The following is a 22,519-nucleotide window of genomic DNA, read 5'->3' on the forward strand; positions in this document are numbered from 1 at the left end:
CCATGAATAATTATTGACCTCTCCCTCTCCTCTTCCCATTTCTTTTCCCTCTGTATCTCTGGGTCTGATTTAAGCATCTCCTTTGCTGTTTCCCTAATCATCTCCCAGACACCATGATGGCCTGATATTACTGCTGCAAAAGACTGCTTAGATAAATCCCCTCATTCAGTCCCCTCGCTGCCTGCTGATGTTCCCATTTCAGTCATCTTGCTCCTTTCGGACCTCATCTTTAGATCCTGCTTCAGCACATCCATTTCTTCCTCCAATGTCTGTATCTTTACCTCAGCTACTACAGCTAGTGATTCCCACTTCTTGCTCTCTGCAGATATTTGCTCTAACATGTTATTGCAAAGCTCATTTAACATTTTCTCCCATTGTTGTTCCATTTTGTTCTTGAGCCGTTCTACCCATTCTTCCTTTTCCGACCAGCCATCATCGTTTCCCTTGCCTTTACATCCTCCCTTTTGAGAGCCCATTTTGTTTTTATCCTGTTGGGATGTTCTACTGCTTCAACTTATCGTAAAACTGTGTGTGTGTGGTGGGGGGATTTATGAGCTAATGTATTTGGTTAGTTAGGTTTGTGTGTGTGTGTGTGTGTGTGTACTCACCTAATTGTACTTACCTAATTGTTGTTGCAGGGGTCGAGACTCAGCTCCTGGCCCCGCCTCTTCGCTGATCGCTACTAGGTCCTCTCCCTCTCTGCTTCCTGAGCTTTGTCATACCTCTTCTTAAAACTATGTATGGTTCCTGCCTCCACTACTTCACTTGCTAGGCTATTCCACTTCCTGACGACTCTATGACTGAAGAAATACTTCCTAACGTCCCTGTGACTCGTCTGAGTCTTCAGCTTCCAGTTGTGACCCCTTGTTTCTGTGTCCCCTCTCTGGAACATCCTATCTCTGTCCACCTTGTCTATTCCCCACAGTATCTTGTATGTCGTTATCATGTCTCCCCTGACCCTTCTGTCCTCCAGTGTCGTCAGTCCAATTTCTCTCAACCTTTCCTCGTACAACATTCCCCTGAGCTCTGGGACTAGCCTTGTTGCAAACCTTTGTACTTTCTCTAACTTCTTGATGTGCTTGACCAGGTGTGGGTTCCAGACTGGTGCTGCATACTCCAGTATGGGCCTAACATACACAGTGTACAGTGTCTTGAACGATTCCTTATTAAGGTATCAGAACGCTATTCTCAGGTTTGCTAGGCGCCCGTATGCTGCAGCAGTTATTTGGTTGATGTGTGCCTCCGGTGACGTGCTCGGTGTTATGGTCACCCCAAGGTCTTCCTCCCTGAGCGAGGTCTGTAATCTTTGTCCACCTAGCCTATACTCTGCGGTCTTCTTTGCCCCTCCCCAATCTTCATGACTTTGCATTTGGCAGGATTGAATTCGAGAAGCCAGTTTCTGGACCACATGTCCAGCCTGTCCAAGTCTCTTTGCAGTCCTGCCTCATCCTCATCCGATTTAATTCTTCTCATCAACTTCACATCATCTGCGAATAGGGACACTTCAGAGCCTATTCCTTCCATCATGTCGTTCACATATATCAAAAATAGCACTGGTCCTAGAACTGACCCCTGTGGGACCCCGCTTGTCACAGGCACCCACTGTGATACCTCTTCACATACCATGACTCGTTGCTGCCTCCCTGTCAGGTATTCCCTTATCCATTGCAGTGCCCTCCCTGTTATATGCGCCTGATCCTCCAGCTTCTGCACTAATCTCTTGTGGGGAACTGTGTCAAAGGCCTTCCTGCAGTCTAGGAAAACGCAATCAACCCACCCTTCTCTCTCGTGTCTTACTTCTGTTACCTTGTCATAAAACTCCAGGAGGTTTGTGACACAGGATTTGCCTTCCATGAGCCCATGCTGGTTTTCATTTATAATCTTGTTCCATTCCAGGTGTTCCGCCACTCTCCTCCTGATAATCTTCTCCATGACTTTGCACACAATACATGTCAGAGACACAGGTCTGTAGTTTAGTGCCTCATTTCTGTTTCCTTTCTTAAATATGGGGACTACATTTGCTGTCTTCCATTTCTCAGGTAGTTGCCCAGTTTCAAGGGATGTGTTGAAGATTGTGGTTAGGGGCATGCACAGTATCTCTGCTCCTTCTCTAAGGACCCATGGGGAGATGTCCGGTCCCATCGCCTTTGAGGTATCAAGGTCACTTAGCAGCTTCTGCACCTCCTCCTCAGTTGTTCATATGTCATCCAACACTTGTTGGTATATTCCCTCTTGGTGTTCCCTTCTGTGCTGTCTTCCCACAGCCCTTTCTGTCTCTACTGTAAAAACTTCCTTAAATCTCCTGTTTAGCTCCTCACATACCTCCTGATCATTTCTTGTGAGTTCTCCCCCTTCTGTCCTCAATCTGATCACCTGGTCTTTGACTGTTGTCTTCCTCCTGGTGTGGCTGTACAACAATTTCGGGTCAGTCTTGATTTTCGATGCTGTGTCATTTTCATACTGTCGCTGGGCCTCCCTCCTTACCTGTGCATACTCGTTCCTGGCTCTGCGACTGATCTCCCTATTTTCGTGTGTTCTCTGCCTTCTGTACTTTTTCCATTCTCTATTGCACTTTGTTTTTGCCTCCTTACACCGTCGGGTAAACCAGGGGCTCGTTCTGGTCTTCCCATTGTTTCTGTTGCCCTTAGGAATAAACCTTTCCACTGCCTCCTTGCATTTTGTTGTTACATATTCCATCATTTCGTTTACTGTCTTTCCTGTCAGTTCTCTGTCCCACGGAACCTCCTGCAGGAAGTTCCTCAACCCTATGTAGTCCCCTCTTTTATAGTCAGGCTTTTCCCATTCAGCTCCTGTTACTCTCTCCACTTGCAACTCTACTATGTATTCAAAGCACAGAACCACGTGGTCGCTAGCTCCTAGGGGACTCTCATACGTGATGTCCTCAATGTCTGAACTACCCAGGGTTAACACAAGGTCCAATCTTGCTGGTTCATCCTCCCCTCTCACTCTGGTAGTGTCCTTAACATGTTGGTGCATGAGGTTTTCCAGCACCATGTCCAACAACTTGGCTCTCCATGTTTCGGGACCCCCATGTGGCTCCAGGTTTTCCCAGTCAGTCTCCCTGTGGTTGAAATCCCCCATAACCAGCAACTTTGCTCTGCTGGAGTGAGCTCTTCTTGCCACCTGAGCAAGTGTGTCCACCATTGCTCTGTTGCTCTCTTCATATTCCTCTCTTGGCCTCCTGCAGTTCTGTGGTGGATTATACATCACTGCAATGACCACCTTGTGCTCCCCAGACTGAAGTGTACCTACTATGTAGTGTCTTTCTCCCGTCTCGTCTATGCCTTCCATTTTCTCGAATTTCCATCTGTTTTTTACGAGCAGAGCAACCCCACCTCCCCCTCTGCCCCTTCTGTCTTTCCTCATGATCTGGTATCCTGGTGGGAAGATTGCATCTGTTATTGTCTCCGTGAGTTTTGTTTCTGTAACTGCTATGATGTCTGGGGACTTCTCATTGATTCTTTCTTGCCATTCCTCATGTTTATTTGTTAATCCATCCGCATTTGTGTACCAAACCTTCAAATTCTGTTCTAATACTGTAACTGTGGTGCTGAGGGTGGGAACAGAGGGATCAGTGTGTGATGGTTGGTTTGGATTGTTCAGTTGCCTTGGGGGTGTCGTGGCTGGAGTCCTTCTGCAGGTGTTTCTGGGGGGTGTGCTTGTCCTTCCACTTGTTCTTGGATTATTCTGCTCTCCTTTTTCAATTCCTCCCATTTCTCCTTTCGTTTTTGAACTCTCTCTTTCATCATCTTTCTTTCCTCGTGTGTTCTGTCTCAATCAAGGTACACACTCATGAACTCCTGCTTGCCTCTCAGCCATGCTGTTGATTCTGCCTTGAAAATTACTTTGAGAGGCTGATTCCTTTTCTTTGTGAATCACCCGATTCTCCGAAAATTTGCCACCTGGGCTATGTCCCCCTCGCCTATCACCTTGGAAATATAAACACATATGCAGTATAATGTGATCCTTTATTGACAACGTTTCACCCACACAGTGGGCTTTTTCAAGTCACACACAGATCTACCTGGGGTGGAAGGTACGGGAGTATTTATAGTCATGTTCAGAATGGTGAGGTCAGGTGGAGAATGCTGCATCTGATGATCTACCGGGTGGAGTTATGCAAGCAGGACTGACGATACAAGGAATGCCTGTGTACAACATCGCAATTCACACAACCATTTAATTAACTACAGAAACTCAAGACTTATCGCCACAGAAGACAACACTCAATACCGAAGAGTCCTGGAATCATCGCTTATCTCTATAACCAACAATTTCAACCAGAACAACGACTTCTATAACATAGCTGAACCACTCGCCAAGAAACTTCTTCATCGCTATCCCACATAAGAACATAGAACACTGCAGAAGGTCTACTCACAACTTGTCCAGTACCCCTGCCAAGCTACCCAAGACTCTATAACTCCACCCGGTAGATCATCAGATGCAGCATTCTCCACCTGACCTCAACATTCTGAACCTGACTATAAATACTCCCGTACCTTCCACCCCAATTAGATCTGTGTGTGACTTGAAAAAGCCCACTGTGTGGGTGAAACGTTTTCAATAAAGGATCACATTATACTGCATATGTGTTTATATTTCCACTGTGTCGGTATTTGATGCCATTTATTGCCTATCACCTTCATGATACCTTCAATCGCTTTTTTCTCCTCCTGCTTTCTTTCATCATAAGTTTCCCCTTTAGTTTCATCTAGCCCATAAACAAAAACTGATCTCTCCCTTTCCACCTCCCACTGTGACTCCCATTGCATCCTCTGATGTGTTTTAGTTCCTTCCTGTGGAGTGTTCCTTCAGTCCCTTCCCTAGCTATGGCCCCTATGCTCATTGGTTTGTCCTTCCTGCTCACCTGTTCCTGGCACCCACAGGTGTCTGGTAAGGTCCCTGCACATGTCCTAGTTCCTTCAATGTCTTCCAACCTCTCATTCTGTCCTAGTGTGCTCACTGTCTTTGTTTTGGCCCCATGTGGGTTTGACAGGACCTCTGCATACAGTTTAGTTTCCATGCTCCCTTCAGACCCGTTGTCTGTGTCTGATGTAGCCATTGCTGATGCTACTTCTGTAATATCTTTGCCTCTATTCTGTTTCAGATGTCTCAGCTCCTCTTCTAATCTCTGTATCTTGGTTTCTGCTACTGTGGCATGTTGCTTCCACCTTCTGCATTCTGCTGCTAACCTCTCCTCCATCTTCCTTGCCAGCTCATATAGCCTCCTTCCCCAGTCTTCCTTTTTTTGAGCTCTGCCTCCCAGTCCTCCCTCCCAGATTCGTCCTTCAGGCCCCTTGTTCTCATCCTAGTTCTATGTGTGTGTGTGTGTGTGTGTGTGTGTGTGTGTGTGTGTGTGTGTGTGTGTGTGTGTGTGTGTGTGTGTATGTGTTAGTTACCATTTTGTCCTAGGCACATGTCGATTAGACACTAGGCCTGTTGTGTGAGTTTGTGTGTGTATAGTGTTTGTGTGTGTGTGTGTGTGTGTGTGTGTGTGTGTGTGTGTATGTGTATGTGTATATGTATATGTGTGTGTATGTGTGTGTTTGTGTATATGTGTGTGGGTGTGTGCACGTGTGCACACTAGGCTATGCTACTCTTTTGAAGATTATAAAATTTTTTCACAATTCCTTATTAATATACACTAATATATACTATATAATATTTACTGTGTACACTTGTGTTTGTGTGTGTGTGTTCACTAGCTTGTCGTTCTTTGAAAAAGAGGGAGGGGGGTCACATTAACACTATTGTTATTGTTCTTGGTTCACTGGTACTCTCCCGGCCCGGATCTTTGCACACTAGGCTACGCTACTTTTTTGAAAATTATAGGATTATTTCTCACTCAATTCCTTATTAATATATACTAATATTTATTGTAATAATAATTACTGGTGAGCACTTGTATTTGTATGTGCGTACTCGTTTACTATCTTGTCGCTGTCAGAAAGACAGGGGGGGGGGGTCACTAGACTACACAACTCTTCTGAAGATATTTAGATAATTTACTAAACATTATCAGGGTTACCACTATCTGTTTCCTGGTACTGAAAGTTAGGGAGAGAGTGATGGTATAGCATACAACCAGCAGGGCGAGACACTGAGACTTTAGACACTAACCAAAATTAACCACACATAGACAAGTGATGTCGTCTGCACAACAATGGAGGTTCCTGCTGGTCGGCTGCTATCAACTCCTTCATTTTTGCAACTCCTTCAGGAACTTTATCATGCATTCAAGTTTTTATTTTCTTTTTCTTTGAAGACTTGGTATTCACTCTTTTTTCTTTAGTACAGTATTATGGTCATAACAAATCTGACGATATTAACTACATTCACAACACCAACAGCTAGGGATTGACTAATTTTTTCTTACTTTCAGTATTCACTTAATCACTCGTTTATGACCTTATCACTACACTGCTGCTATAACCAGCCAATATCTGTATTTGTTAATATTTCAGATCACACCGTTAACCCAATTAACTGTTTGGATATTTTGTGTCAACACTGCGGCCAGCAGCCTCATCAGCTGACTGCTACCCTCCCTCACTCAACATTCATTCAAATTTAGATTGTAAAATTCTTGATCTTATCACATTATTCGCATTCTTGAAAGTTGTTACACTCTTGTAGGTATGTTCACTGATTCACTCACGTACGATGACCGCTAATAATATCTTAGGACAGCCACTAGAACGCTAAATCCTGGGAGCACTATTTAGCGATATTGCTTCACGTGTGTGTGTGTGTGTGTGTGTGTGTGTGTGTGTGTGTGTGTGTGTGTGTGTGTGTGTGTGTGTGTGTGTGTGTGTGTGTGTGTGTGTGTGTGTGTGTGTGTGTACTCACCTAGTTGTACTCACCTAGTTGAGGTTGTTGAGGTTGCAGGGGTCGAGTCCAAGCTCCTGGCCCCGCCTCTTCACTGGTCGCTACTAGGTCACTCTCCCTGAACCATGAGCTTTATCGTACCTCTGCTTAAAGCTATGTATGGATCCTGCCTCCACTACATCGCTTCCCAAACTATTCCACTTACTGACTACTCTGTGGCTGAAGAAATACTTCCTAACATCCCTTTGATTCATCTGTGTCTTCAGCTTCCAACTGTGTCCCCGTGTTGCTGTGTCCAGTCTCTGGAACATCCTGTCTTTGTCCACCTTGTCAATTCCTCTCAGTATTTTGTAAGTCGTTATCATGTCCCCCCTATCTCTCCTGCCCTCCAGTGTCGTCAGGTTGATTTCCCTTAACCTCTCCTCATAGGATATACCTCTTAACTCTGGGACTAGTCTTGTTGCAAACCTTTGCACTTTCTCTAGTTTCTTTACATGCTTGGCTAGGTGTGGGTTCCAAACTGGTGCTGCATACTCCAATATGGGCCTAACGTACAAGGTGTACAGGGTCCTGAACGATTCCTTATTAAGATGTCGGAATGCTGTTCTGAGGTTTGCTAAGCGCCCGTATGCTGCAGCAGTTATTTGGTTGATGTGTGCTTCAGGAGATGTGCCTGGTGTTATACTCACCCCAAGATCTTTTTCCTTGAGTGATGTTTGTAGTCTCTGGCCCCCTAGACTGTACTCCATCTGCGGTCTTCTTTGCCCTTCCCCAATCCTCATGACTTTGCACTTGGTGGGATTGAACTCCAGTAGCCAGTTGCTGGACCAGATCTGCAGCCTGTCCAGATCCCTTTGTATTTCTGCCTGGTCTTCGATCGAATGAATTCTTCTCATCAACTTCGTCATCTGCAAACAGGGACACCTTGGAGTTTATTCCTTCCATCATGTCGTTCACAAATACCAGAAACAGCACTGGTCGTAGGACTGACCCCTGTGGGACCCCGCTGGTTACAGGTGCCCACTCTGACACCTCGCCACGTACCATTACTCGCTGCTGTCTTCCTGACATGTATTCCCTGATCCATTGCAGTGCCTTCCCTGTTATCCCTGCTTGGTCCTCCAGTTTTTGCACTAATCTCTTGTGTGGTACTGTATCAAACGCCTTCTTGCAGCCCAAGAAAATGCAATCCACCCACCTCTCTCTCTCTTGTCTTACTGCTGTCACCATGTCATAGAACTCCAGTAGGTTTGTGACACAGGATTTCCCGTCTCTGAAACCATGTTGGCTGCTGGTGATGAGATCATTCCTTTCTAGATGTTCCACCATTCTTCTCCTGACAATCTTTTCCATGATTTTGCATGCTATACATGTCAGTGACACTGGTCTGTAGTTTAGTGCTTCATGTCTGTCTCCTTTTTTAAAGATTGGGACCACATTTGCTGTCTTCCATGCCTCAGGCAATCTCCCTGTTTCGATAGAAGTATTGAATATTGTTGTTAGGGGTTCACATAGCGCCTCTGCTCCCTCTCTCAGGACCCATGGAGAGATGTTATCTGGCCCCATTGCCTTTGAGGTATCTAGCTCACTCAGAAGCCTCTTCACTTCTTCCTCGGTTGTGTGTACTGTGTCCAGCACATGGTGGTGTACCCCACCTCTCCGTCTTTCTGAAGCCCCTTCTGTCTCCTCTGTGAACACTTCTTTGAATCTCTAGTTGAGTTCCTCACATACTTCACTGTCATTTCTTGTTGTCACTCCTCCTTCCTTCCTTAGCCTGATGACCTGGTCCTTGACGGTTTTCTTCCTGATGTGGCTGACAGTGATAAGGAAATGTGTAGAAGTTTTAACACATACTTCCTCTCAGTTTTTACACAGGAGGACACCAGCGATATTCCAGAAATGATAAATTATGTGGAACAGGACGATAATAAACTGTGCACGATTAGGGTCACAAGTGACATGGTCCTTAGGCAAATAAACTAAAACCTAACAAATCCCCAGGCCCTGATGAACTGTATGCAAGGGTTCTAAAGGAATGTAAAGAGGAGCTTAGCAAACCTTTGGCTAATTTTTTCAACATATCACTACAAACTGGCATGGTGCCAGATAAGTGGAAAATGGCAAATGTGATACCTATTTTCAAAGCAGGTGACAGGTCCTTAGCTTCAAACTATAGACCAATAAGCCTAACCTCCATAGTGGGAAAATTTATGGAATCAATAATTGCCGAGGCAGTTTGTAGCCACCTTGAAAAGCATAAATTAATCAACGAATCTCAGCGTGGTTTTACAAAGGGGCGTTCCTGCCATACGAATTTGTTAACTTTTTTCACTAAGGTATTTGAGGAGGTAGATCATGGTAATGAATATGATATTGTGTACATGGACTTCAGTAAGGCTTTTGACAGGGTCCCACATCAGAGACTATTGTGGAAAATTAAGGCACATGGAATAGGAGGAGAAATTTTTTCCTGGATAAAGGCATGGTTGACAAATAGGCAGCAGAGAGTTTGCATAAATGGGGAGAAATCAGAGTGGGGAAGCGTCACGAGCGGTGTTCCACAGGGGTCGGTGTTGGGCCCCCTGCTGTTCACAATATACATAAACGACGTAGATGAGGGCATAAAGAGCGACATCAGCAAGTTTGCCGATGACACCAAAATAGGCCGTCGAATTCATTCTGACGAGGACATTAGACCACTCCAGGAAGATTTGAGTAGACTGATGCAGTGGTCGGAGAGGTGGCAGATGCAGTTTAATATAGACAGATGCAAAGTTCTAAATGTTGGACAGGACAATAACCATGCCACATATAAACTAAATAATGTAGATCTTAATATTACGGATTGCGAAAAAGATTTAGGATTTCTGGTTAGCAGTAATCTGAAACCAAGACAACAGTGCATAAATGTTTGCAATAAAGCTAATAGAATCCTTGGCTTTATATCAAGAAGCATAAATAATAGGAGTCCTCAGGTTGTTCTTCAACTCTATACATCCTTGGTTAGGCCTCATTTAGATTATGCTGCACAGTTTTGGTCACCGTATTACAGAATGGATATAAATGCTCTGGAAAATGTACAAAGGAGGATGACAAAGTTGATCCCATGTATCAGAAACCTTCCCTATGAGGATAGACTAAGGGCTCTGAATCTTCACTCTCTAGAAAGATGTAGAATTAGGGGGGATATGATTGAGGTGTATAAATGGAAGACAGGAATAAATAAAGGGGATGTAAATAGTGTGCTGAAAATATCTAGCCTAGACAGGACTCGCAGCAATGGTTTTAAGTTAGAAAAATTCAGATTCAGGAAGAATATAGGAAAGTACTGGTTTGGTAATAGAGTTGTGGATGAATGGAACAAACTCCCAAGTACAGTTATAGAGGCCAGAACGTTGTGTAGCTTTAAAAATAGGTTGGATAAATACATGAGTGGGTGTGGGTGGGTGTGAGTTGGACCTGATTAGCTTGTGCTACCAGGACGGTTGCCGTGTTCCTCCCTTAAGTCAAGGTGACCTGACCTGACTAGGTTGGGTGCATTGGCTTAAGCCGGTAGGAGACTTGGACCTGCCTTGCATGGGCCAGTAGGCCTGCTGCAGTGTTCCTTTGTTCTTATGTTCTTATGTTTTTATAACAGCTTTGGGTCCGATTTGGCTTTTGCTGCTATGTCGTTTTCATATTGACGTTGGGCCTCCCTTCTTATCTGTGCATATTCATTTCTGGCTCTACGACTGCTCTCCTTATTCTCCTGGGTTTTTTGCCTTCTATATTTCTTCCATTCCCTAGCACACGTGGTTTTTGCCTCCTTGCATCTTTGGGTGAACCATGGGCTCATCCTGGCTTTTTCATTATTCCTGTTATCCTTGGGTACAAACCTCTCCTCAGCCTCCTTGCACATTGTTGCTACATATTCCATCATCTCATTAACTGGCTTCCCTGCCAGTTCTCTGTCCCACTGAACCTCATTCAGGAAGTTCCTCATTCCTGTGTAGTTCCCTTTCCTGTAGTTTGGTTCCATTTGTTCTGGCCTTCCTGCTTCCCCCTCCACTTGTAGCTCTACTGTGTATTCGAAGCTCAAAACCACATGATCGCTGGCCCCAAGGGGTCTTTCATATGTGATGTCCTCAATATCTGCACTACTCAAGGTGAATACTAAGTCCAGTCTTGCTGGTTCATCCTCTCCTCTCTCTCTTGTAGTGTCCCTTACGTGTTGGTACATGAAGTTTTCCAGTACCACCTCCATCATCTTAGCCCTCCATGTATCTTGGCCCCCATGTGGCTCCAAGTTCTCCCATTCGATCTTCTTGTGGTTAAAGTCGCCCATGATCAGGAGCTTTGCCCTACATGCATGAGCTCTTCTGGCCACTGCAGCCAGTGTGTCAACCATCACTCTATTTCTCTCGTCATACTCTTGCCTTGGCCTCCTGCTGTTCTGTGGTGGGTTATACATCACTGCAATTATCACCTTGGGACCTCCAGAGTGAAGAGTTCCCGCTATGCAATCACTTTCTTCTCCGCTGTCTCCTCTCTCCAGCTCATCAAAATTCCATCGGTGTTTGATCAGCAATGCCACTCCTCCACCCCCCCCCCCCTGTTCCTTCTGTCTTTCCTCAGGATCTGGTATCCCATTGGAAAGATGGCATCTGTTATCATACCTGTAAGCTTGGTTTCTGTGATCGCTATGATGTCTGGTGATGCCTCTTTGACTCTTTCGTGCCACTCCTCCCATTTGTTTGTTATTCCATCAGCGTTTGTGTACCATACCTTCAGTTTCCTTTCCAACACTGTGGTTTGGGGGGCCTGTGGGGGTGAGAGACCTGGTAGCATACTGTGGGATTCTATGGTTGGGGGTTGGGTGGAAGCTGTGGGTATGGATTGTATTGTGTGTTGGGATGGTGTGATATGTTGTGGGGTTCTGAGGATAGTTGTGTGTGTGCTTGCCCTTGCTGCTGTCTCTCTCTGTTTGTGTTCTGTCTCTGTGTAGGAACACCTTCTTGTACTCTTCTGAGCTTTTCAACCATGATTTCTCTTGGAGGATCCTGTTCCGCACTGTTTCTGTCCTGAGAATCAGCTTGATCGGTCGGTTTCTCCCCTTCAAGTACCCCCCTATTCTCTGAAAATTTACAATCTCGTCCATGTCTTCTCCCCCTATTTCCGTGATGATTTTCTCAATCTCCTTTCTTTCTTCCTGCCGTCTTTCAGTGTGTCCTTTCCTCTCTCTCCCAAAGCCCATGGATAAACACTGATTTTCCCCTTTCCTCCTCCCATTGCCTCTCCCTCTGTGACTCTGGTTCCTGTCAGTATGTGGTCATTTTCTCCCTTGATTATTCCAGTGGCTCTTGGTAGCATGGTTGTGCCTCAGCATTCTCCCTCTCCATCTGCACCCATCTGCTCTTCCCTTCCACTCCCTGGCCCTTCTTTGCAGGCTGATATGACCTTAGCATAATTCATATCTCCTTCCTTCCTGTTCAGCCTCTCAGCTTCGTATGGTGTGTCTTCTCTGGTCACTACCCCTGAGACTTGCTTCAGCCTGTTTACCTCAAATTCTAGGACCTTTACCCTGGCTACTGCAGTTTCGACTTGTGTCTCCCAATTCTTCGTCTCCTTCTCCAACCTCTTTTCCCATTTCACAGAGACCTCTTTCTCTATTTTTTCAGAAATCTCTCCTAATTTTCTCTCCCATTCTTGCTCTATCCTTTTCCACTGCTCCTCCATCCATTCCTCCCTACCACTACCATTGTCATCTGATCCCTGATTCCTGCGAGTCCCTACCATTTTTTTTTTTTTGTGAAAGAGAGAGAGAAAGAGAAAAAGAAAAAGGGGGAGAGAGTGAGAGAGAGGGAGAAAGAGAGAGAAGGGGAGGGTAGAAGGAGAGAGGGGAAAAGAAGGGAAAAGGGGGGAGAAAGTGAGAGGGAAAAGGTAAGAGAGAGAGATGGGGGGGAGTGACAAGGGAAGAGATTGAGAGAGAGAGAGAGAGAGAGAAAAGAAGAGGAAGAGAGAGAGAGGAAGAGAGAAAGAGAGGAAGAGGGAGAGAGAGGAAGATAGAGGAAGAGAGAGAGAAAGAGTGAGAGGAAGAGAGAGAGGAAGAGAAAGAGGATGAGAGAAAGGGAGAGAGAGAGAGAGAGAGAGAGAGAGAGAGAGAGAGAGAGAGAGAGAGAGGAAGAGAGAGGAGGAGAGGAGAGGGAGAGAGATGGGGGGGAAGGAAGGGTTAGAGGGTCACTTCACAGGAAGGTGTGAAAACCTGTATATGTGTGTGTGTGTGTGTGTGTGTGTCTGCTGCAGCTATTCAAGTGCCTAACAGCAGAGCCTGTTCTCACCTAGTGTGTGTGCATATGTTTATGTAAATAGTCCTTATTTCCCACGTATGTACTACATATGTATTGCATATATACCCGATCTCTTGGTTCCCACTGTAGTCTTATGCATTTAAAATTGTGTTCAAAAATAAATACACTAGGCTTCGCCTGTATGCCGCTACCTCTAAATTCTATTAAATTCCAGTAAATGCTGCTTATTCTAATTCTGATAGCTCGAGGAGGGTGACCCCCAATTCCAGCTAGAGACAGGTAGTATTGACCCCATGCAACTCAAACTAGGTGAATATTACTTGCGGCTGGCAGTGGAGTAATGTTGCGGGTCTGTCCTGTCCCCCCAGAAGTTGATGTTTGATGCTTCTCGGTAATTTTTCCACTAACTTCCTGTATGCACTATAGTCTCTAGCTCTTCTAATTTTTTCACTCGCTGTATTTACTGACACATCTATATATATCTCTTATGTCCCTGGTCTTGAGTGCACTTATTCTTCAAGTACCCCACTGCGTTATTATAGCAACACTATTTAGGCCTGACACAACCGTTCACCCTTCCAATAGCCCCCACTAAACACTTTTTCCTTTGTTTTCTTTTCTGTGATCACTTATATTTCCTTTTTTCGGGGCTTAAGTGATTATATGCACTCTTATGCGTGCACACGCCTATATCCCACACTCTATTCCTTATGGCACAGTCAGAAATTACCACTAAAAGACGAGTTCAAATCGCGTGACTCCTCCACGAGTGTGTGTGTGTGTGTGTGTGTGTGTGTGTTTGAGAGAGAGAGAGAGAGAGAGAGAGAGAGAGAGAGAGAGAGAGAGAGAGAGAGATTGAGCGCTGGAACTTGCAATTACCTATATATAATTACCTTTTAGCTGGTGAGAGGTTTCTTCTAGTTATCAACATTCACTGTGTGTCATCAACATTTACTATGTTATCAACATTCACTTTTATCAACATTCGCTTTTATAAACATTCACTGTTATCAACATTCACTCTTGTAGTTTTCTTACTCCGTGTAGAACTGACTTATCTTAGGTTGCAATGTTGCCAACCTTGCTGATGTCTCTCTGGCTGAAGGCCACACAGATCGAGCTGAAACTAACAGTAATCTTGCAGAATTCGAAAAAAAAGAAATAGAAAACAGGCTCACTTATGCAGCACCTGGACTGTATTAGTGCAATTCCTTGTTAATGAAGAAGTGCAGAGTACCACTAGCATGAGCATTCAGTATCCTCTGAAGAAAGAAATTAGATCTAGGGGAAATACCGGAGACCTTATTAAAGAGTGCAGATGGTTTCTTTACATAAAAGAGGCAGCAGAGCGCTAGCCATAAATTACAGATCAATAACCTTAACTTCACATATAATAGTCTTCGAAAGGGCGGCGAGACGCCAAATTTTAAATTTTTATGGAACAACACAGTCTGCACAACCCAAACCAGTATGGATTTAGAACTGGAATATCATACTTGTCACAGCTACTAAATTACTATAGCAGAATTACGGAGGCATTGAAAAAATAACGCAGATGTGGCGTACATGGAATCTGCAAAGGGTTTTTATAAATGTGATCATGGGTACTTCACTCAAAATGAGGGTGTTAGATATAATGGGGAAAGCAAGCAACTAGATATTCAACCTTCTGACAGAGCACAAAGACTAGGAGTAAACAGAACAAAATCCAGCATCAGCAAAGTAAAACGATCAGTACCCTAAGGCACGGTCCTGTTGCCTCTACTATTTCATAGCAGATGTAGATGAAAACACTCGCCATAGTTGTGCATCATTGCCGATGATACCAAAATAAGCATGAAAATTACCTAGGTAGAACAAACGGAAAAAAATTAAGATATAAGCAAAGTCCTCCAGTGGGCATTGGAGAATAACATGAGGTTCAATGGTGATTAGATTTAACTGCTTAGACATAGAATGAATAAAGAACTCAAAAGTGACGCTGTATACAGTATACCTGGACCTGGAGAGGGTTCCGGGAGTCAACGCCCCCGCGGCCCAGTCTGTGACCAAGAGAGGGTTCCGGGAGTCAACGCCCCCGCGGCCCAGTCTGTGACCAAGAGAATCGCCAAATAAAACGAAAGGAACACGTGAAGGACTAGAGAATAATTATATCAACTAACTTTCTTTCGAAGAACGTAATGAGAAAAATATCACGACAGCCAGGAAAATGATAGGGTGCATAATGAGAGATTTAATAACAGGGAAAGTATTGGTACTAATGACACTATTCGAATCACCTGTGCTCTCTCGGTTAGAGTATTGTTTAGTGTTGACGGCTACACTTAGGGCAGGAGAGATATCAGAACGGCAACTGATTCGAAGATCATTTACATTACAAGGAACAAAGATCATTTAAATTACTTAAATCGCCTCAGTCTTAAATATACACTCATAGAAGTGAAGGAGAGAGATGCATGATAGTAAATACATAGATAATCTGCACATAGACTGGAATTTATGACGACGTTTCGGTCCGACTTGGACCATTAACTAGTCACACAGAAGAGCGGAGGGTCGATAATATATTCGACAGGAACGAAGTCTTGGCACAGGTCTTTGCCAGTGGTAACCCGTCACTGGCTTCCGAAGGAATGTCGGTGTTTGCACAAGTGATGTACAGTTTACAATGCTATGGTAGGGGCAGCCCTATTACAAGGGCACGGTGAGTTTTCTTTGGGTCAAGTAGAGTGCCATTTACAGCCATATGGCAGGGGCAGCCCCATGACAAGGGCACGGGCACAGCGAGTCCCATACAGCACAAGTAGTGTTGCAACTACAATCATCGCAGATGCCCTGTAGCTGGGGACAGTACGATAACGAGTCATCTGCAGTTCAACAGGCCCATCTGCTACCTTCTCCGCTCACACAGAGCTCACAGGGAGTAGCAGAGGTGCTGGTGCAGGAGTCGGGGTCAAATCTCTGATATCCAAAGGGCGGTGTTGTCGCTGGCATGAGGCTCTCAACTCCCAAAAACTATGCTCCATTTGAGCCGTTCCAGGCACTCGGGCCACAGCCCAAACTCCTGAGTGGCTCGAGGTCCTCAGCCTGAGTGAAGTAGTAGTAGTAGTAGTAGTAGAAAAAGTAGTGCAATAGTGATAGAGGTGGTAATAAGAAGGAAGTAGCGGTAGTGAAGAGAGGGTCAGAGAGTGAAGACTTAATGAAGAGCTAGTAGTAGTAGTAGAAGTATTAGTGTAGGTAGTCTGAGAACAAGAGGAAAAAAAAAAGGCACTGCAGGAGAGCTAATGGCCCACGAGGGTAGGACCAAATCCCAAATGTATACATGGAAAGTATTTTAGGGCCTAGTCCCAAATCTACATCCTGCATAAAGTCCCTTAAGAACATGCTGGGGTGAGAGATATGGGAAAGAGTGTAGAAAAAATCCAGTGAAAGGCAGGGACGCCATGAGTGCAACAGGAGAACATTGTATCAACATCCGTGTCCCAGACTTTTTAATATCTTACCAGAAGATATCAAAAACACTGCTGGATTAAGCGTAGAAATCTTCAAGAAAAAATTCTACGAGTACCTACACAAAGTTAAGTCGAAGGCTTCTACAGTGAAAACATCTGTTCCTTATTCTCATATCTGACATAGAGATGTAAACCGTGTCTTCTTTTGCATATAACATTAAAATCTGCATGATATTGTCGTCCATTGAAGGCACACTAAATCTCTAAGGGGATATAAACCAAATTTTCTAGCCAGTAATAAATACTGGCTAGAACGGAGTCTACAGTAAATGCTAACCATACAATAGAGCAAAAATCTAATGTGAAGGACTTGAGTGTTACTGTCATAGGATCTGACTTTCAAGGATCACAACAGTGTCACTATCACGTCTACGAGAAAAATGATAGGGTGGATAATGAGAACCTTCAAAACAAGGGATGCCATACTACTGACGTTCCTCTTTAAATCACTTTTTTTTCTCTCTCTCTAGGCTGGAATACTCTATACACTAACAACCCCATTCAAGGCAGGTGAAATTGCAGATCTAGAGAATGTATAGCGAACCTTTACGGCAAGAATTAGTTCAGTCATGCACCTTAATTACTAGGAACGTTTGAAGGTTCTTGACCTGTTCCCTGGAATGCAGGCGATAAAGATATATCATAATCTACACCTGGAAAAATCCTAGACGGGCTGGTCCGAAATCTGCACAATGTTACTCCATACTACAGCAAAAGACTGGGCAGACGGTGCAACATATCCCCCATGAAAAGTAGGAGTGCTATGAGTACACTGAGGGAAAACACAATAAGTGTCCGGGACCCAAGACTGTTTAACAGCCTCCCACCAGGTATATGGAGAATTACCAGTAGACTCCTGGCTGCTTTCAAGAGGGAGCTGGAGAGATAGATATCTTATAAGATAAGTGCCCGATCAGCCAGGCTGTGGTTCGCACGTTGGATTGTGTGCGACCAGCAATAACAGCCTGGTTGATCAGTCCCTGATCCACTGGGAGGTCTGGTAGACGACTGGGCCGCAGGGGCGTTGACCCCTGGAGCGACTCCAGGTAGACAGATTCATCAGGAGAACAAATCGCCTTATTTTCAGTATTTTTCATATTTTGATCATATCCTTTTTGTTGATCGTTTCTCTAGTGTCAAGAGCTCTAGTTTACACATTGTGATGGGTGGTCTGCATATTCTTAGACTGCAAGAAAGCATTTGATTTTGTTCTTTACAAGAGACTTGAATAAACACTATATAAGGGCAGCAAAAATAACAAGGAATGTACTGTAGTAGATCCAAGATTAGATTTTGCAACCAAAGTGGCTAATTTACTGTGCAGGTCATATCCATCGTGTGGAGGGTAGCGCGAGAGCATATGGATACACCAAAGATCTAGAAACTAGGCCCCAAGAGGGTTACAGGTGTACATTTAGATTTATATCTAAAGTTCACTTATCTGTTACAAGCAAACTTAGGAAATTTGCTTAGTATATATATTGTATCTTTATTTTCATTAACATCTTGACATGTCACATAGTTTATTATACTGTCTGTCTATATACTCTTCAATAAATGGACAATTAAGCACATAGTGTTCAAGACAGTGACCATATGCCTGACTACATAATTTTCAAGAGTACTTTATAGCCACTTGAGTTCTGCTTTGAGATTAGGTAGTGGCTCCACGCTGGCGCTGCGTACTCAAGGTTTGGTCAGTGGCAACTAGTTTCATTACTTTGTACTTGATAAGCTTGAGGTTGAACTCTTGTATCTACTTTTGATCATAACGTGTGTGCGTACATGATAGTGTCTCCTATCACGTACTGTGAGGTGGGCTGATGGACCCTGGAGTGAGCTGTGAAAGTGGGCCCTAGGTTGTGTGGTGGGCTTATGGATTTAGGAGTAGGCTGGTGGACCAGGCTGGCTGGTGGGCCAAGGCTGGGTTAGTGGGCCTAGGCTGGGCTGGTTGGCCGAGGCCGGGCTGGTGGGCCGAGGCTGGGCTGGTGAGCCAGGATGGGCTGGTTGGCCGAGGCCGGGCTGGTAGGCCGTGGTCGGGCTGGTGGACCAGACTAGGCTGGTGGACCGAGGTGGGGGTGCTGCGCCGAGGCTGGGAAGGTGGGCTCCTGGTGGGACAGGGGTGGGCTGTGACAGGTGACGGGGCGGCCAGTACAGTGAACCATTCATCTTGCACCGCAGGAAAATTGGCTCCAAACATGGCCATTTAAAGTGGCTTTGCCTGGTGCGCCTCGCTTAGTTGACGGCGTGGCGAGGAGGTTGTTGGTGGTGGCGAGGAGGTTGTTGATGGTGGTGGCGAGGAGGTTGTTGGTGGTGGTGGCGAGGAGGTTGTTGATGGTGGTGGCGAGGAGGTTGTTGATGGTGGTGGCGAGGAGGTTGTTGGTGGTGGTGGCGAGGAGGTTGTTGATGGTGGTGGCGAGGAGGTTGTTGATGGTGGCGAGGAGGTTGTTGATGGTGGTGGCGAGGAGGTTGTTGATGGTGGTGGCGAGGAGGTTGTTGATGGTGGTGGCGAGGAGGTTGTTGATGGTGGCGAGTAGGTTGTTGATGGTGGTGGCGAGGAGGTTGTTGGTGGTGGTGGCGAGGAGGTTGTTGGTGGTGGTGGCGAGGAGGTTGTTGATGGTGGTGGCGAGGAGGTTGTTGATGGTGGCGAGGAGGTTGTTGATGGTGGTGGCGAGGAGGTTGTTGGTGGTGGTGGCGAGGAGGTTGTTGGTGGTGGTGGCGAGGAGGTTGTTGATGGGGGTGGCGAGGAGGTTGTTGATGGTGGCGAGGAGGTTGTTGATGGTGGTGGCGAGGAGGTTGTTGGTGGTGGTGGCGAGGAGGTTGTTGGTGGTGGTGGCGAGGAGGTTGTTGATGGGGGTGGCGAGGAGGTTGTTGATGGTGGCGAGGAGGTTGTTGATGGTGGTGGCGAGGAGGTTGTTGATGGTGGCGAGGAAGTTGTTGATGGTGGCGAGGAGGTTGTTGATGGTGGTGGCGAGGAGGTTGTTGGTGGTGGTGGCGAGGAGGTTGTTGGTGGTGGTGGCGAGGAGGTTGTTGATGGTGGTGGCGAGGAGGTTGTTGGTGGTGGTGGCGAGGAGGTTGTTGATGGTGGTGGCGAGGAGGTTGTTGATGGTGGTGGCGAGGAGGTTGTTGGTGGTGGTGGCGAGGAGGTTGTTGATGGTGGTGGCGAGGAGGTTGTTGATGGTGGTGGCGAGGAGGTTGTTGGTGGTGGTGGCGAGGAGGTTGTTGTTGGTGGTGGCGAGGAGGTTGTTGATGGTGGCGAGGAGGTTGTTGATGGTGGTGGCGAGGAGGTTGTTGGTGGTGGTGGCGAGGAGGTTGTTGATGGTGGTGGCGAGGAGGTTGTTGATGGTGGCGAGGAGGTTGTTGATGGTGGTGGCGAGGAGGTTGTTGGTGGTGGTGGCGAGGAGGTTGTTGGTGGTGGTGGCGAGGAGGTTGTTGATGGTGGTGGCGAGGAGGTTGTTGATGGTGGCGAGGAGGTTGTTGATGGTGGTGGCGAGGAGGTTGTTGGTGGTGGTGGCGAGGAGGTTGTTGGTGGTGGTGGCGAGGAGGTTGTTGATGGGGGTGGCGAGGAGGTTGTTGATGGTGGCGAGGAGGTTGTTGATGGTGGTGGCGAGGAGGTTGTTGATGGTGGCGAGGAAGTTGTTGATGGTGGTGAGGAGGTTGTTGATGGTGGTGGCGAGGAGGTTGTTGGTGGTGGTGGCGAGGAGGTTGTTGGTGGTGGTGGCGAGGAGGTTGTTGATGGTGGTGGCGAGGAGGTTGTTGATGGTGGTGGCGAGGAGGTTGTTGATGGTGGTGGCGAGGAGGTTGTTGGTGGTGGCGAGGAGGTTGTTGATGGTGGTGGCGAGGAGGTTGGTGATGGTGGTGGCGAGGAGGTTGTTGGTGGTGGTGGCGAGGAGGTTGTTGATGGTGGTGGCGAGGAGGTTGTTGATGGTGGTGGCGAGGAGGTTGTTGATGGTGGTGGCGAGGAGGTTGTTGGTGGTGGCGAGGAGGTTGTTGATGGTGGTGGCGAGGAGGTTGTTGATGGTGGTGGCGAGGAGGTTGTTGATGGTGGTGGCGAGGAGGTTGTTGATGGTGGTGGCGAGGAGGTTGTTGATGGTGGTGGCGAGGAGGTTGTTGATGGTGGTGGCGAGGAGGTTGTTGGTGGTGGCGAGAAGGTTGTTGATGGTGGTGGCGAGGAGGTTGTTGATGGTGGTGGCGAGGAGGTTGTTGGTGGTGGCGAGGAGGTTGTTGATGGTGGTGGCGAGGAGGTTGTTGATGGTGGTGGCGAGGAGGTTGTTGATGGTGGTGGCGAGGAGGTTGTTGATGGTGGTGGTGAGGAGGTTGTTGATGGTGGTGGCGAGAAGGTTGTTGATGGTGGTGGCGAGGAGGTTGATGATGGTGGTGGCGAGGAGGTTGGTGATGGTGGTGGCGAGGAGGTTGTTGATGGTGGTGGCGAGGAGGTTGATGATGGTGGTGGTGAGGAGGTTGGTGATGGTGCTGGCGAGGAGGTTGGTGATGGTGGTGGCGAGGAGGTTGGTGATGGTGGTGGCGAGGAGGTTGTTGATGGTGGTGGCGAGGAGGTTGGTGATGGTGGCGAGGAGGTTGATGATGGTGGTGGCGAGGAGGTTGGTGATGGTGGTGGCGAGGAGGTTGTTGATGGTGGTGGCGAGGAGGTTGGAGATGGTGGTGGCGAGGAGGTTGTTGATCGTGGTGGCGAGGAGGTTCGTGATGGTGGTGAGGAGGTTGTTGATGGTGGTGGCGAGGAGGTTGGTGATGGTGGTGGCGAGGAGGTTGTTGATGGTGGCGAGGAGGTTGGTGATGGTGGTGGCGAGGAGGTTGTTGATGGTGGTGGCGAGGAGGTTGTTGGTGGTGGCGAGGAGGTTGTTGATGGTGGTGGCGAGGAGGTTGTTGATGGTGGTGGCGAGGAGGTTGGTGATGGTGGTGGCGAGGAGGTTGGTGATGGTGGTGGCGAGGAGGTTGTTGATGGTGGTGGCAAGGAGGTTGGTGATGGTGGTGGCGAGGAGGTTGGTGATGGTGGTGGCGAGGAGGTTGTTGATCGTGGTGGCGAGGAGGTTGGTGGTGGCGAGTAGGTTGTTGATGGTGGTGGCGAGGAGGTTGGTGATGGTGGTGGCGAGGAGGTTGTTGATGGTGGCGGCGATAAGGTTGGTGATGGTGGTGGCGAGGAGGTTGTTGATGGCGGTGGCGAGGAGGTTGTTGATGGCGGTGGCGAGGAGGTTGTTGATGGTGGTGCCGAGGAGGTTATTGATGGTGGTGGCGAGGAGGTTCTTGATGTTAGTGGCGAGGAGGTTGTTGATGGTGGTGGCGAAGAGGTTGTTGATGGTGGTGGCGAGGAGGTTGTTGATGGTGGTGGCGAGAAGGCTGTTGATGATGGTGGCGAGGAGGTTGATGATGGTGGTGGCGAGGAGGTTGGTGATGGTGGTGGCGAGGAGGTTGGTTGATGGTGGTGGCGAGGAGGTTGTTGATGGTGGTGGCGAGGAGGTTGATGATGATGGTGGTGGCGAGGAGGTTGGTGATGGTGGTGGCGAGGAGGTTGTTGATGGTGGTGGCGAGGAGGTTGATGATGGTGGTGGCGAGGAGGTTGGTGATGGTGGTGGCGAGGAGGTTGTTGATGGTGGTGGCGAGGAGGTTGGTGATGGTGGTGGCGAGGAGGTTGTTGATCGTGGTGGCGAGGAGGTTGGTGGTGGCGAGAAGGTTGTTGATGGTGGTGGCGAGGAGGTTCGTGATGGTGGTGGTGAGGAGGTTGTTGATGGTGTTGGCGAGGAGGTTGGTGATGGTGGTGGCGAGGAGGTTGTTGATGGTGGCGAGGAGGTTGGTGGTGGCGAGGAGGTTGTTGATGGTGGTGGCGAGGAGGTTGTTGATGGTGGTGGCGAG

Source organism: Cherax quadricarinatus, chromosome 15 (assembly GCF_038502225.1).
Source record: "Cherax quadricarinatus isolate ZL_2023a chromosome 15, ASM3850222v1, whole genome shotgun sequence".
Classification (NCBI taxonomy): Eukaryota; Metazoa; Arthropoda; class Malacostraca; order Decapoda; family Parastacidae; genus Cherax; species Cherax quadricarinatus.